The sequence below is a fragment of the Adiantum capillus-veneris genome, chromosome 24, assembly GCF_014529385.1.
Source record: "Adiantum capillus-veneris isolate H3 chromosome 24, ASM1452938v2, whole genome shotgun sequence".
NCBI classification, from domain to species: domain Eukaryota; kingdom Viridiplantae; phylum Streptophyta; class Polypodiopsida; order Polypodiales; family Pteridaceae; genus Adiantum; species Adiantum capillus-veneris.
This window is the reverse complement of record NC_140954.1, coordinates 139684064-139700076: the sequence shown is the minus strand read 5'-3', so window position 1 is coordinate 139700076 and position 16013 is coordinate 139684064. Positions and strand designations below refer to the sequence as shown.

Sequence of the window (16013 nt, the reverse complement as noted above, 5' to 3'; positions counted from 1 at the left end):
TTAGGCATCTTCGCTATCTGGCACTATAAGTTCTGGCTCTTTTCTTTCAAAGTGGGGTTCTACCACCACTTTGGATTTTTCTATAGTGTCTCTAATCGCAAGCTCCTCAGGTTTTTCTATACTTTCGAGCTTGGGTTTTTGTTTTCCAGTGTTTCTTGTGTGATTCTTACCAAATTTTGATAAGCTTCAAGCTTAGCTGCTTCCATGTCTGGAGAAGGATAGTTTTCCCATTTGTTTTTCATGTTTTGGCCTGCTTTAATTCCCGTTTGGTAGGCTTCCAAGGCTGCATTAATAGGCTCAAAAATTTTATCAACCAAAATTGATCCTCGAGAATTTACGGTTGCCTTTGAATTCCCTTCCAGTTTCTTTCACCTTTCATTGGAATAGCTTCTTTGCTTTCTCCTTGATTTCAGTCTTTTGTTTCTGTCTTCTCATCTCATCTCTTTTGTTTTGGCTTCTTTTGATCTTTTGAGAGGCAATTTTTGTATTCTCCGAATCATCATAGGAGTTATGTTTCTTTTTCTTAGCCTGGACTCTAGTGATTACCTTGATGGGAACAATTGGTTCACTCTCAGATGAGCTACAAGGTATCACTTGGACTACGTTTATTATTGTTTTACCCTTGTTTAAAGGAATTTTAGGACATTAATCTTTTAGGAAATGTCCTCCCTTTTTGCAACATTGTATGCAATAAGCTCGTCAAGCCGATCGAGGTTGAGCTAACTTGCACTTTTTGGGATTCAATTGACCACCCGCAAGGTAGGGACCAAACACTTTATTCATCCAATCTTGAAAAGTTGCATAAGCATTCACCAAGCCGAAGGGCATTCTGCTGTAGGCAAAACATCCCCATGGAAAAATGAAATGGTTTTCAACTGGTCTTCAAGTGCAATGCCTATCTGGAAGTACCCTGAGCAGTCGTCCATAATAGTGTACCTTTTGTGACTTGCAACTTGATTTAAAATTTCATTCTAAAAGGGTACGGGATAATAGTTTCGCTTGATAGCAGCATTTAAACACTTATAATCAACACACACTCACCATTTGCGGTTCTTCTTAGGTGTTATGACAACCGGGGAGACCCATTCAGATTCTTGCACGGGATAGATAATACCTGCCTCCAATAGCTTGTTGATCTCCTGCCAAAGAGCTTCCTGCTGAATTTCACCTAATCTCCTTAGCTTTTGGACCTTTGGTTTATGCCCCTCCTTGAGTATGATCCTGTGTTCGACTTCCTTGGCACCTCTCAAATCTTTATACTCAGTGGCAAACAAATTAGGATAGGATGCACAGAGTTGCACATAAATTTCCGTCTCTCTCTTTGTTAATTCTTCTCCTAGCATACCTCTTACCTCTTGGGCATCAAAAGGGGAAACTTGAGCTTGCATACATTCTTTTGGAATGGAGTTATCGATAGCAACCCCAAAGAGATCAGCATCAATGTGGAGGAGGTTGTCATCACTCTGTTCCTCTTCTGTATCTGTGTAGCCTTCATCATAGGTTGACTCCGTTTCGTACTCATAGCTTGTCGTAGAATCACCTCCCTCATCCTTCACCATGGGATGAGAGAAACTCTCCCTCGTCCGTAGATCAAGCATAACCTGCCTATCATTCTTTTTATCAAATAAAGTAAATACCCCCTTCCCCCAATTCTGCTTGGCCCCAATTGCAAGAAGCCATGGTCTACCCAATATGATAGGGTAGGCATTGTTGTCAGCTTTCATAACAAAGAAATCAATAAGGCATTTAACACCCATACCTTCACATCCTGTGCTATGCCCAAACACCTTGCCTTGGTATGGTTGGCCATCCTCATTCACACATTAGATCTCACCACTGCTTTAACTCCTGCATCCTTCATGGAGGATTCGGTCATGACACACACTTGAGCCCCTCCATTGATGTATGCCTGTACCTACATCTTCATTTCATATAAGAGCATCAACAAGCGGAAGCACATCTGCTGGACTTCCAACCCTCAATGCTAGATTCCCCACAATATGCATTCTTGTTTTGGCTCGTGGAAGCCTGGTGCTAGCACTAGGACAACAATGACATCGCAATTTAGGATTTAAAGCAAGCAGCTGATTGAAAGTAATATTAGCCTTTTGGCTCTTGACATCACTCACCAAGTCATATTTTGTGTGATCCCTTCCAAGTTGGTAGTCGGATTGCTTGATTTTACACCTCCTTCGTCTTTTGCTTGTCTCTTTGGGCTCTCTACCTTCGTCGACCTTCCCTTTGACTTTGCAAGCTCTAGTCTCCTGCTCTGTCTCCGTCTCTCTTCCTTCACGTGCTCTCTTGTTGGTGGCCAGAACATCCACTACCTGTTCATCTACTCCAATGATATTAACACGATGAGCTTCTTCATTACCTTGAGGAGCGGGAGGTACAGGATTGTCAGACTGCTTCTCTCTTTTCCCGTTGAGTTGCCCTTGCCCTCTCCCTCTTCCGAATAGTGGATACACACCTCCTCTTTACCATGGTGGATGTGGGCAATCCGGTGCATAGTGCCCTTATTTGCCTCAATTATAACAACGACCAGGCACCTGCCTAGCTCTTCCTCTGCCTGCTCTTTGCTGCCCTCTGCCCATTACACTCAAAGGAGGCTCTTGCATTTGTTCCAACAAATCTTGAATAGTACGTACCCAGTGTTGAGGAATAGTTGCCACTCCATGATTCGCTTGATCCTCTGCACGAACCTCGTCTTGAGGGCTCGGTGGCCGCTCGTATCCCACCATACCTTGTTCGATCTTCTTCTTGATCTTCTTGCTCTTTACTCGAGAAATTTCTACAACACCGTTGTAGTTCTCGGGGCTTTTGAAATCCACCTTTTCTCGTACCTTAGGATGTAGGCACGCCATAAACTTGTCCATCTTGAAATAGTTGCCGTTGGCTAATTGCAATGATGTGGCTAATTTTGCCCAACATTCTTCAAACCAATTAAGAAAAGTATTAAATTATTCACTTACATCTTGCCTGAGTGCCTTCAACTTCGTGTCCATATCCATAGGTGATACTTCCTTTCAAAAAATTTGTAAGAAACTAGCCTGTAGAGCCGGCTAGGCCTGTTGCGGCTCACCCTACAATGCATCGAACCATGCTTTTGCCTTGCCTCGTAGAACCAATGGAATAATTTCCATCTTGCTGTCTTCATTAGGAATTTGTAGTGATAGCATGTATAATTCAAAGTCTGCAATCCAATCGACTGGATCCTCCTCAACTGCGGAAAGAGGGCCATAGCTTTGAGCAGCCATGTTCTCCTTTGGTTTCTCCGTGCACTCTCTTCTTCAACGCGATGAGCGAGTCCTCTGTGGGGGCACCACTGATGGAATGGGCGAAGAAGAAAACCCGCACAACACGTTGTATACTTGCCTCTTTATAGCTCAACAGATACCCAACACCCCAAACCACACAAACTCACACTTACTATATCACAATTTAAAAACCCCTATTGTATCAACTTTCTCTTGGACATCGCCCATTACACACACTCAAAATCGATCACTTTCTTCCTCATACACCTAAACAATGACACTCAACCCCATAGATACTTTTGCCTTAAACATATCTTAGCTCATATCTGCCATATCTCTCCTATCCCTTCACACAACTTATCTCGCTCTTTCTTGGCATGCACACACAGGTAACTTGGGGGCAACACACGCACACAACCAAGCCAAGGCACAAGATGTCATCGAGCAGATAATAGAGAAGATGACGGGGAATAAAAGAACCTTCAGGCTATGATCTTCTTCACTTCAATTCAAAAGTCTAAGAGTGTTAGAAGCTGGACACACCCCACGGAGGGGCTAACTACTCGGAGGATTATCATTTTTTGTAATTATTCATTTATTGAGAAAACCAGATTTTTCACCTTGTAAATATTGGGACTTACAGAATTTTCGAGATTGTATCCCAGTTTTGATAGATAGATGGAGTAGTTGGTTGATTTTGGAACGTTAGGGTTTGAGAATTGTAAGGTATATACACCACTTTTTGACCTTAATGAAAAACCTTTTTTGTCATTTTTTAACAAGTTTTGAAGTCTGTGAGTGAGCGTACTGTGTACGAGAGAGAGTGTGAGCTTCATCTTGACGCTACGTGGGCACCGCTGGTCGGAATCGAGTGCGGAGAAGTGCAGCGTGTTGCCCCTGACAAGAGCTACGCGCCGATACCTACATTGTGCGCGTACGGTTCGGTTTTGCGAGCTCCTTCTACGAGCTTCATCGGGTGATTGGGTGAGCATACGTTGTCCGATTTTGCATTGAAGCATATCCACGTGTTCACATTGAGTAGAGCTACACATTAGGCATTTTAGATTTCGGAAAGGAAGACCTCCAGATTTCGGCCAAACATCCTACGTGATTTTGCACCGGGTGTTTTGGGTTGGGATTTTTGTTTCTAGACCTTAGGGAGAGCGACCTATTGGTGTTAGTAGGATCTCCTTCAAGTTCTATGGTGTTTCGAGATTGTTTGATGGGTGTTCGTCTCTAGCAAGCGTTGTAGGAAGTTTCCTGTTATGCACTCTTGAGGGCTGTGACTTAGACAATTGGTAGAGACCTCTGTAGGAATTAGTTAGGAGTCGGTCGAGTGTAGGTTGACACCTTATGCTTGCTTCCACGCACCTGCGGGTCGAGCTTCATCCTTAGCTCACATTATATGTTAGGTGAGTTCTCGCTGTGCTGACGTCTGTCGTGGCGTACCCGTCCAACATTGGCGCCGCTGCCGAGGACGAAAACCTTAGGTAGGTGACCGAGACTAATCCTTGAGGATTGGGATTTTTGTCTTGCCAAGAGTCTCGTTTTACATTTTGATAGGATCAGAGGGTGGAGGACTCTCTAGGTCTTAGAGGGAGTTTAGGAAGCGTGTGTCTGGCCTAGATCCTTCGACTTAGGTAGACCAAGATAGTTTTAGGTAGTAGTTGAGTTCTTGAGTAGGAGTTAGAGTGGTACAAGCGGTGAGAGGAAAGCTTGAGAGTCCAGAGAGGCCAGAAAGCAACCAAAACACTATTATCACCATTTCACATGATGAGCAGGAGTAGAGTAAGTAGGACATCATGATTCAGGATCCAGAGCATTTCATGCATGTATACTTGCTTGGTAAAGTCATCACAAGTTTGTAAAAGACGTAAAAAGACGCAAAAGTGTGTTTCAAGCCTAAGTGAAGTCCAAAAGTTACTGTGAGTGTTTCTGATAGAGCTACAGAGCATCAGGAGCATTTCTGTCAAAAAATAATAATAATAATAATAATTTCAAGCCAGGAGACATCCTACGCGTAGGATGTCTACATGCTAATCTGGTGGGAATTTTGGGATTTTGAGTTGACGAGTGTGTTCAAAAGGTGGGGTTTACCCTAATTTCAACTGGAAAGTGGAAATTTGACCATATCTTGACAGGATAAGGCCAGATAGACTGAAATTTCCAGACATCCTACCCAAATTGTGCCAAAACATTATTTTGAGACCAAAACCATAAGATGGCTGCATGAGCATGTCTTGCATGATATATTGAGTGACTGAAAGGGGTTTCATCTCATTTGGGAGAGAAAATTGAGTTCAAAGCAGACTTTAGCACTTTTGACTGAAAAAGGCAAGAACAGCTAAAATTGGGGACTTTTGAAATCCAAACCAAAATTTAAGCATACCACTGGGTTACTAACATCAAGGGAAAGTTGTGGGTCAAGTTTGGGGTCAAACAGGCCAAAAAGACATCCTACACGTAGGATGACTAAAGCAAGAAATTGAAGCCAGACATTGACAGTGGGCATAGCAAGGTGTTGTATAGCCTAAGGCAAGCCTTCTAGTCAATTTTGGTCCAAATTGGAGTTGGGTAGACTGATCAGAAATAGGTTGTCGGAACAGATTTTTGACTCATTGACCAACTTATAGGTGTCCAAATGACTCATGTTGATATTCATCCAAGGGCTAAGGAATACAGATCTCCAGAAAGACTTACATATGAAAAGAAGCATGACGTTGAATGAGTTGACCAAGGAGGCTCTTTACCTTGTGCACAATTGTGTGGTCTACAAAGAGGGGGAGTTCAAGGACCTTGACGACGATTCATCTTCACAACAAAGTGGAAGCAAGTCTTCTAAGACATCACCAAAATGAGAAGTAGCTGTAAACCAAGAGCAGCTTGTAGATGAAGTGCTAAAAAAGATTAACTTGTACGCCAAACCCCAGGTTAAACAGCCCAAGTGGTGTGCTATTGAGCAAAAATGGACAAACCATGGGACTGAGGAATGTTATTATAACAAGGTATATGTGAGAGAGAGACCTTACGCTCCCCAAGCTCCGTTAGCTTGTCCTCAAGTTCCACCGATGCCTAGGTATCAAGCACGGAACCTACCAGGACCTGTAGGTGTAGAAAGACCACAACCGGTGTTGGGGCAAAAACCACCCCTACCAGAATTACGACTAGTTGGTATAATGTACACACCAACCGTAACCAAATCAGAGGATAAGGCTTTGGTGTCTATGCATGCATATTATGAAGATCCCAATGGATATGCGGCAAACTCTGTCTATTATCCACTGGAAGAACCCTCGACTCCACAACCCTAGAGCATGATAGGAAGTACAGGACCACCAACAGCTGCACAGGCAGCAACAGAAGGGAGATATAGTTTAGATGAGCAAACATTGTTCTTCATAGCCAACGGAGGCATGCATACCAACAAAGAGGAGCTCAAGGAGCACCTCGACAACCCAAAGGACCCTGCTACAAGTGTGGTGGAGACCATTGGCTAAGAGACTGTCCTCATGATGAAATCATTAGAGTCAACGCGTATTGCACTAAGTGTGGAGTTACTCATTTGATTCCCGATTGCCCTAAAAACCCGAGCAAAGGAGCAAAAACCACCTTGAACATGCTAGAAATAGTACCTTCTAGTGGAGGGTTGGAAAATGAAACAATCATACCTATTCAGGCAGTAACACGAGCCCAAGCTCAAAGAATGATGAACGAACCCATAGTTGAAGAGCCAAAAACCGATGCTCAAAGTTCAGAAACGGAAGATCAGAGAAGCACTTGGAAAGCTAGAAAGGCGCGTATGAAAGCCAGGAAGGAACGAGAGAAAACAGCTCTATCTGAGGAGTTGAAACATACAAAGGATAGATTAGAGCGGTTATAGAATCTAGCTAGCTTAAGCTCACACACCACGGCAACCATAGCACCCAAGGAAATAGCAGAGCCCAAAAGTGCAGGATCAGGAGGAATTGTATTGGCAGACAAGGTAAATGAGCAGTTGGATGCGCTTCTAAAAGCTTATGAAGCTAGACTTAAAAAGAACCAAAGCCATGAGCAAAGGTGGATGACTTGTCCGTATGCAGAAATAGAAAAACAAAGGTTGGAAATGTGTAAAAAGATGATCGAAACAGCTCAATCATTGATGGAAGACCCGCTGGGTAAACCTGCAAATTGGCATGAGGCACCAGCTCCAACCCCTATCCAACCAACTTTAGAGGAACATGTAGAAACAAAGGAAAGACTCACTAATGCCTATGAGTCCAAAGGAGAGCCTATCATAGTGCCAAATACCATAAATGAGGCAAGTGATGGGTTCCAACCAAAAATATTGACAGAAATGGGTAAGGACTGTAACGGTCTAGACGATCTGTGGAAGCAAATCCATGAAGCCAACGAGGCTAATAGGATGAGTAACCACATAAATAGCACAAGAAAAGAAAAGAATATAACCTTACCTCCTATTGAAGAATTTGAGGCAAGGTCACAAATGAACTTTGAGATACATTCACAAGGGGGAGACCAAGGATCAATTAGTTCAGGACACAGCCAACCAGACTCGCTGAGAACTTTACCCTCTTACCTAGGAGAGTATGAAGCCAAGTCAGAAGTGAGAGCAATCCCGTCTCAAAGACTGTCTTCTAACAAAGTGATGGATTCACAAGGATTGATTGAGTTATTGTCCACCCCAGTGGCATGCACAACACATTAGCAGAACTTCTAAGGTTACGACCAAACATGTGGACCACAGTAGGTAAATGCCTAGAAAAATTTGGAGTAAAAGACCCCACCTTGAGGCTACAGCAAGGGATCAGAGAGTTGGAGACAGGGATTTCAAAATGACGTGATCACACTATAATTTTAGGTTAATAACGACTGAAATGCAAAATAACAAATATTATGTTAATTGACATTCATCTTTTTTGACCTCCAGGGTAAAATCCACTTTCCTGTCGGGCCCGCCGTGGCTATATAAAGGCGACGCCGGTGCTTGTCTTTTTCATAAAAGAGGTACATTGAAAAGTCTTCACGAAACTTTCTGGCAGCTTTCCACATTCTCAAAGCAGTGTAGTAGTAATTTTTTAAACCCTTCCTTATTTTATTGATGTTTTTTTGAGTTTTTTGCGTTAAAACTTAAAGGTATAAAATTTATTTTATCAAATCATCGTGCGTGGATGCACGGGCACATGGTTGCAATTTCGGCTAGGTGTGTCATTGCAAAAACGTAGGGTGACTATGTTTCATGTTGCTCCCAGTCATTCATGCTTCGGCACATGGTTGCAATTGCGACTAGGTGTGTTGCTCTTAGAATAACAGGAGCATCTGTTTGAAAGAAGTCACCGTGCGTGGATGCACTAGCACATGGTTGCAATTGCGGCTAGGTGTGTCATTGCAAAAACGCAATATGACTATGTTTTATGTTGCTTTCCGTCATTCATGCTTCGGCACATGGTTGCAATTGCGACTAGGTGTGTTGCTACTAGAATGACAGGAGCATCTGTTTGAAAGAAGTCACCGTGCGTGGATGCACTGGCACATGGTTGCAATTGTGGCTAGGTGTGTCATTGCAAAAACGCAAGATGACTATGTTTTATGTTGCTTCCCGTCATTCATGCTTCGACACATGGTTGCAATTGCGACTAGGTGTGTTGCTTCTAGATTGATGGTAGCATCTAATGCATGAATGTGTGCTCAAATAATTTCATAATGCTTCATATGCTTGAATCTTGAAAGAAGACATCGTGCGTGGATGCACGGGCACATGGTTGCAATTTCGGCTAGGTGTGTCATTGCAAAAACGTAGGGTGACTATGTTTCATGTTGCTCCCAGTCATTCATGCTTCGGCACATGGTTGCAATTGCGACTAGGTGTGTTGCTGCTAGAATGACAGGAGCATCTGTTTGAAAGAAGTCATCGTGCGTGGATGCACTAGCACATGGTTGCAATTGCGGCTAGGTGTGTCATTGCAAAAACGTGGGGTGACTATGTTTTATGTTGCTCCCAGTCATTCATGCTTCGGCACATGGTTGCAATTGCGACTAGGTGTGTTGCTGCTAGAATGACAGGAGCATCTGTTTGTAAGTTTTCGTACGGTGAGGCATTGGCACATGGTTTCAATTGCGATTAGGTGTGTCACTGCAAAAGAGTACGAGATCTATGGTCTATACTGCACTTTTTCTTTCACGTAGAAAAGATCCAAATGTAGTGGCACATAGTTATATTTCACAATGTGTTGTTTGCAATAATACCATTGCAGGAAAAATGGATCCTTCTGCTACTTCAATGATAGAGTTCAAAAAGAAAATTAGACAATTGTTGATTATGATCGTCAGTGCACTAGATCCCAACGATATAGCACAGATTGTTGCAGATGAGTCTAGATTGCAATCATTATACAGTGAGATTGCCCGCAAAATGTTGTTGTTATATCCAGACAAAACAACCGAATCAATAATCTCATTACTGAGCAGTTGGGTGGGCAATTTGCCCAAGGTGTCCTCTGATTTAAAAGAGGAATGCCCTCAAGAAGTAGACAAGGGTAAGCTAGAGCATTGGAACACTAGATGGAGAGCTGAAAAGGAGAGGTCAAGGCGAGCATCCCACATAGACACACCATTTGGCCTAAGAAAGAAAATGCGAATGGCTATCACCAGAGTTATGGGGAGCATCCAAGTTGGAGAACCGTTTATTGAGGAGGCTACCATTGAGGGAACATCGGGTTCTACTACTTCTGCCAGTCACCTGGAGAGAAGTATATACAATTCTAAATGTAGTATGACTTTGGGCATTCCAAATAAGTCCATTAAGAAGATCAAGAAACTTGGGTCAGGGGCTTATGGCACAGGGTAGCAAGTTCAAATCAAAGGGATCGGTTTCCTTCCTGCAACGAATACTTATTATGCCAAGGAGTTCAAAAGACAGGCCAAGCATCAGTGGAAAAGCTTTGCATCATATAGTGGGGTAGATCTCAACCATAGAGGGATTGTGAGGAGTATTGCCCACTCTGTAACGTTTCCATGGTTTCTGATATTCCCCTACTTCAATGGGGGAACTTTAGGTGATCTTATGGAGACAGTGCCCCTTCCACATGGCTCTTTCACGATGCTTGTAGCGCATCAAGAGGGGAAAGGAAAGATCCCTGGAGACTTTAAATGGGAGCAGCCCTCTAAAGACAAGAAAACACGTATCAAGAGCCTGTTCAATCATGCTCCCTCATTGATCCATGCCTTGGTGAAGGCATTGTGATTCGCACATGACGAGGGAGTGATCCACAATGATCTCCATCCATGGAACATCATGTTGGACTTTACCAAGGATCTCACTCCCCGTATTGGAATAATTGATTGGGGATTGGTTCTGCGTGTTGGCTTAGAGACACAAAAGACCAACAATACCGATGAAAACTGGCAAAAGCTTCATCCTTGGCGAGCTCCCGAGTTACTAGATGGCAATCACCCATGCCCATGGACCAAGGCCACAGATGTGTACGCCATAGGATGGGTGATATGGAAATTTTGTAAGTTTTTTGGAGAGTTCTCTGACTACTACAACATAGATTGGTTCAAACATAAGGTTTCAGTGGAGGTACAAGCCATATCTAGGATTGTTGTGGAAGGTTGGGTGAGGAAGAAATCCACAGACAGAAAGACCTTGGCACTTTTGGACGAAGAATTAGAAAGATTTGAAGCCCAGCCAGAACGATGCTTACACCCTCCCTCTGAAATAAGTGTAGCCTTTTTATGAAGCACTTTATGAAGCAGGGTTTTCTGAGACTTTTGACTTATAAAAGCACTTTTAAAAATTGGGTTTTATGCGCCATGGATGATGTATGAGTAATAAAAACACTTTGTTATATCTCAATAGACAACAAATTTTCTATGAGTTTTGTTTTTTCTCTTAAGTTTCAAGCAATAAGCCACGTGGAATCACTAATTGTCATTCATTGATTTAAAAAATGGTGGTTACTCTTATATCAATTGATTGTCGTAAGATGGTGGTTATTCTAATATCAATTGATTGTCGTAAAATGTTGGTTAAAATTATAGCAATTGATTATCGTAAAATGGTGGTTACTCTTATAGCAATTGATTATCATTAACACTAGGTTGGTAACCTAACAGGACATAAAAGTGTCCTTTCAGGGTTTTGAAAAAAACCTCCAAAACCATAGTAGATCCACTCATTTTGTAAAATCCTTTCATGAGGTTATAGTTCAAGGCCTACTACACATGTAAAAAATAAGAAACTTGTAAAATTTCTCATCTTTTGGTCACACCAAGCCTCCAAAGTTGATGGATCATTACGTTTTCATCAAAACAGTCATTTCTTACGTTTTGTTGCATAAAAATAAGATTAGGGATTTTTGTAGGACTTGAGATAAATTCCCTAGTTAACTTCAATGGGTTGGTGATCAGAACATATGATTGCTTCTCATTCACTATTTTTTTTTTTCCAAAAGAAATAGGTACAAAAAAGTTGAACTTTTACCATTCTGCAAACCTATCATCAAAGTTTCTATAGCCACGCTCAATACAAATAATATATGCATGTTTTCTTAGTTCCCTATTGTCCTTTAGGTTCATAAGGAGCCATGGATCATGTCAAAATAATGATACATCTCTTACCAAGGGGAATCTTGGGGACAAAGATGAAGTGCTAAATACAATAAACATGAAAAAACTGGGTTCAACATTATGAGTTGTAGAATCCCATAGAAACTATTCAATATCTAGCCAAATTTGACCCTTATGACTAGATATGGTTACTACCTACAAAATGCATGTAGTTGTCACAAGAAACTAACAATATTGAAAAAGCTATACTTGATATACTAGAATGTTTTGTTTTCTTCTATAATTGAAAAAATCAACCATCGTTGTCTACTATGAAAAATAGGGTATTAGGTGCCCCAAAACTCAAGGAATATTAGCTTTATGTTACAATATGGGACATAGAAAATCAAAAATACATTTGGATATCATGAAAGCCACCAAAAAAATCATAGAAGAGCTAAAATTGGCTAAAAAACAGGATTTGACAATTTTTATAATTTGGTCATAACTTACAACTTTAACGTTTGTTTCTCCCTAGAAGCATCAGGACATGTTGAGGACTACTAAAGATAGTTCTCTAGCATTATAGACCTCGCAAACATGAATTCTAGAGTGGTATAGTTACAAAAAGTTGAAAAAAGCCAAAAACAGGACCCGTTTTTTCACACAGTTTAGGTTGTGAAATGTTGTGCAAGGACAAGGTTAAATATGGAATTGATATTCCAAAGAAATTTCGAGTTTTTTTCAGCTCATGAGACAACTTTCTAGATAGATAGCACCTCAAAATACGTTTTGAAACTCTTGACATAATTCAAGGAAAATGGTCACTTAACAGGACATAAAAGTGTCCCATTACCAACCTAGTGTTAAGTTTGTATGCCGTAACTGAAGTATCGTGTTTAATCAGGATATGGATAATGATAATCAAAGGGCTAAGCGCGCTTTTGAGCGTCTCAGATCCATGTGTCAAGGCGGTGGAGTGAACGACACCGCTCGAATTGCAGCTCGTTGCTCCCAGTGGGCCAACCCAGTGGGTACACAACGGAAAGAGGTGAACACTAGGATTGACCGAGAAATGGTCAAATCCATATGGCCAGGCGTTGCAGATGACAACATCAAGAAAGGCCGACTCAAGCTATCACAATGCATTAATGCAGACATACGAGACAACGGAGAGAACATATATCTCGATGTTATGGGTCATCCTATGCATCATATGGATTGTCCATTGTGGTTTGCCAAGATGTTATACATGCATTATGTCTTGGGTGAAGCAGTGGAATTCAGCTCAAGGACACCTCACATGACGGTTGAGGACATTCGCAGTAGTGCAAACACCGTCACACGGCAAGAGATGTCATTGGCACTAGAAGGTGCATCAATGGAAGTGCACCAAGTTAAGGAGGAGCTTCAAACTCAACTGAGCAAGCATCACAAGCTACACAAGGCTCTCATGTAGAAGCAACCGTAAATAGAGACTTGCAAAGGGAGGTGAAGGTGCTATCTCGCCACGTAAAAGAGTTAGAGACGACTATAAAAAAACAAAATGCTGCCACATTGATTGAGAACCCAACGTCTATTGAGGCCCCTCCAGCTTCTGGTGAGCACGGTGGTCCTTGCCCCATATGTAGATCATTCATTCATGAGTGGTGTGGTCACTTCAGCTTGCCATGCGGACATATGTACCATATATCATGCTTGATGCAAAGCATGATGAATAACTTTCATTGTGCTATATGTGAGTATGAGATATCCAAAAAGCTATATGCAATGTTCAAAATGTCTGAAGACTATAATAAGCTTAAAGGTCAGCGTGAACAGGAGAATGAAGATATTCTCACAAATATTTCACTATCACTTGGATAGTTTTTTGTAACATTTGAAAACATTTACTCGTTGTCTTGCGAGAATTTATAAGTGAATTGTGAATTTTCCTCACTTTAGCTTCAATTATGATATGTGATAATGCAAAGATTTGTTAGGGCTTTGTATATTATGAAGCTTTAATAGTGATTTGTGGCCTTGTAAAGGTTTTTAAGGGCTTCGTTTATTATTAAGCAAATGTCTAAACCTTAAACTAAATACAAAAAAAAGCTTATAAGATAAACAATTTCTGAACTTAAATAGAAGTCACTCAATGGATTCGATAATCTATGAATTAAACCACCGTCGCTTGCTACGACAGGTCAAAGTTGGTTCAATTTCCAAATTCTCTTCAATCTCTTCTAAAGTACATGTAGTTTCTACTTCATGAGATTCCCCTTGCAGCTCACTGTCTTCGTCCACCTCATCATTGGTTACATCATAAGTCCAGCGCGGCATCTCCTCTTTGTAGTTCTCAGCTTCCACTCTTGCTAATAGCCGATGGTTGCAGTACATATACACCAATTTTTCAGCTCTTGAATTTAGAAGGCGGTTTCTGATGGTGGAATGTACATATTTATATGTACTCCAGTTTCTCTCAGAACTTGAATTGGATGCACATTGGGCTAGGATTCTAACAGCTAGGCGTTTAAGGGTGGGTGCACTACCACCATTCATCATCCACCACTTCCACGCTGGTTGCTCCGTGGCAAGTTTCTGCACAAATTCTGTACCAAACTTACCCTCTTTGAGTTTAAACTTCGTAAGATCAGTAACAGCTGATGCATGCTCATCAGGATCATCATAAAACCTGCCTATCACATTATAAAAGTCTTCCAGCAGCTCCTCATCAAGTTTGTCTATTTCCATTGCCCAATACTCTGGATCCAATAAGAAAGCTACGTCGTGTACTGGAGTATGTGCTCCAACCCATCGACCATGCACATACTTTCTCAAAATTTCTCTCCTCTTTTGAGTGAATGGTGCCTTCCAAGGCTTCACAATTGACTCCTGGGGCTCCTCTGGATTTGCAAGGCTTTCTTGAACAGTCCACCAAGCCATCCACACCTTACCTATGTTAGGCAAGGCAGAATCCAATTGGCGTAATGCGAGCATAATTGGCATCATGACATTGTGCACATCCACCACATCATCCCAGAAGTGGCGATCAGCTAGTAGATCTCTGATCACCCCTATTTTTCTTTTTATCCCTTTGACCGGCCTCCCATTCTGAAAAAGTGGCACAAACAAATGTCTCCATCACAGCATTCTTATTTTTTATTAGTGATTCTACCGTATAGTAGTTGGTGCAAAATCTAGTTTTGCACGGCAGTTTTAATATAGTAGACATCCTCTGACGGTACATGTCAAGAACCCTCTAACGCTTCAAAACAAACTTGACTATTAAGCGAGCATTGTCTACTATCCATTTGAACCACTTTGTGTCCTCCCTCTTGTACCAATCTTGCAATACCAAGTTCAAGCTGTGTGTACTGCAACCAACACTATATAGGTGAGAGAAGCGACTTTCAAGTATCCTACCTGCAGCCCTGCAATTTTTGGCATTGTCCATTATTACTTGGACAACATTTTCTTTTCCAAGTTCCTCAGCTGCGTCGCCAATGATGTCAACTATAAAACTGCCAGACTTTATTTGACCAGAGCTATCCACAGCTTTGATAAAACATTCACCACGAGGACATACAAGCATGATGTTGATCAATGGCTGCCTTTGAACGTTGGACCAGTCATCACTAACTATGGTGTATCCAGATTGTTCTGTTGCATTTAATATTACCCTTTGAATATCCTGATGTGTGCTTGTGTAACATTTATCCAACATTTGGTTTCTCATATGGTGATATGTTGGAGGGGTAAATCCAGCACCACACTCCCCAATGCGTTTCCAAGCTGACTTCCATGCAACACAGGTGACAATGGCCAATGATCCCCTAGTGAAATAGACGGATTTAGCTAGAGCAAGTTGTGCTTCTTCTAAGGCAAGCGTTTTGAAGCTCGTGTGTAAGCTAACCTGTCTACTTTTTTACGATCCTACCTGAAAGTCAGGAGATCCATGGTTTGGAGGTGTAGTTCCATCGATATGAGAAGTTGGTTCCCTGCTTTGAGTGTTTCCATTGGTGGGCGTTACACCCAATGATCCCTCATACTGGTTTGATCTTATCGATACCGGGGTGTGATGGTCGAAAGTAGAGAGTTTTGATCTTTTTCTCGTGGAAATTAGCTTACCAATTAAAGCTTTTAAGCGCATAGCTGCTTCTTTTGCCCCTAAGCCCTTTTACTTTCCTCCTTGGATTCTGGTATTGCCACCTACTAGCAAATGATCCC

The 16013-nt window shown here is 41.7% G+C and overlaps 1 pseudogene; it reads right to left on the bottom strand.

The window, feature by feature from the left end:
- Positions 1–2335: 2335 nt before the first annotated feature.
- LOC147427246 (uncharacterized) lies at positions 2336–3257 on the bottom strand (annotated as a pseudogene).
- Positions 3258–16013: the final 12756 nt, after the last annotated feature.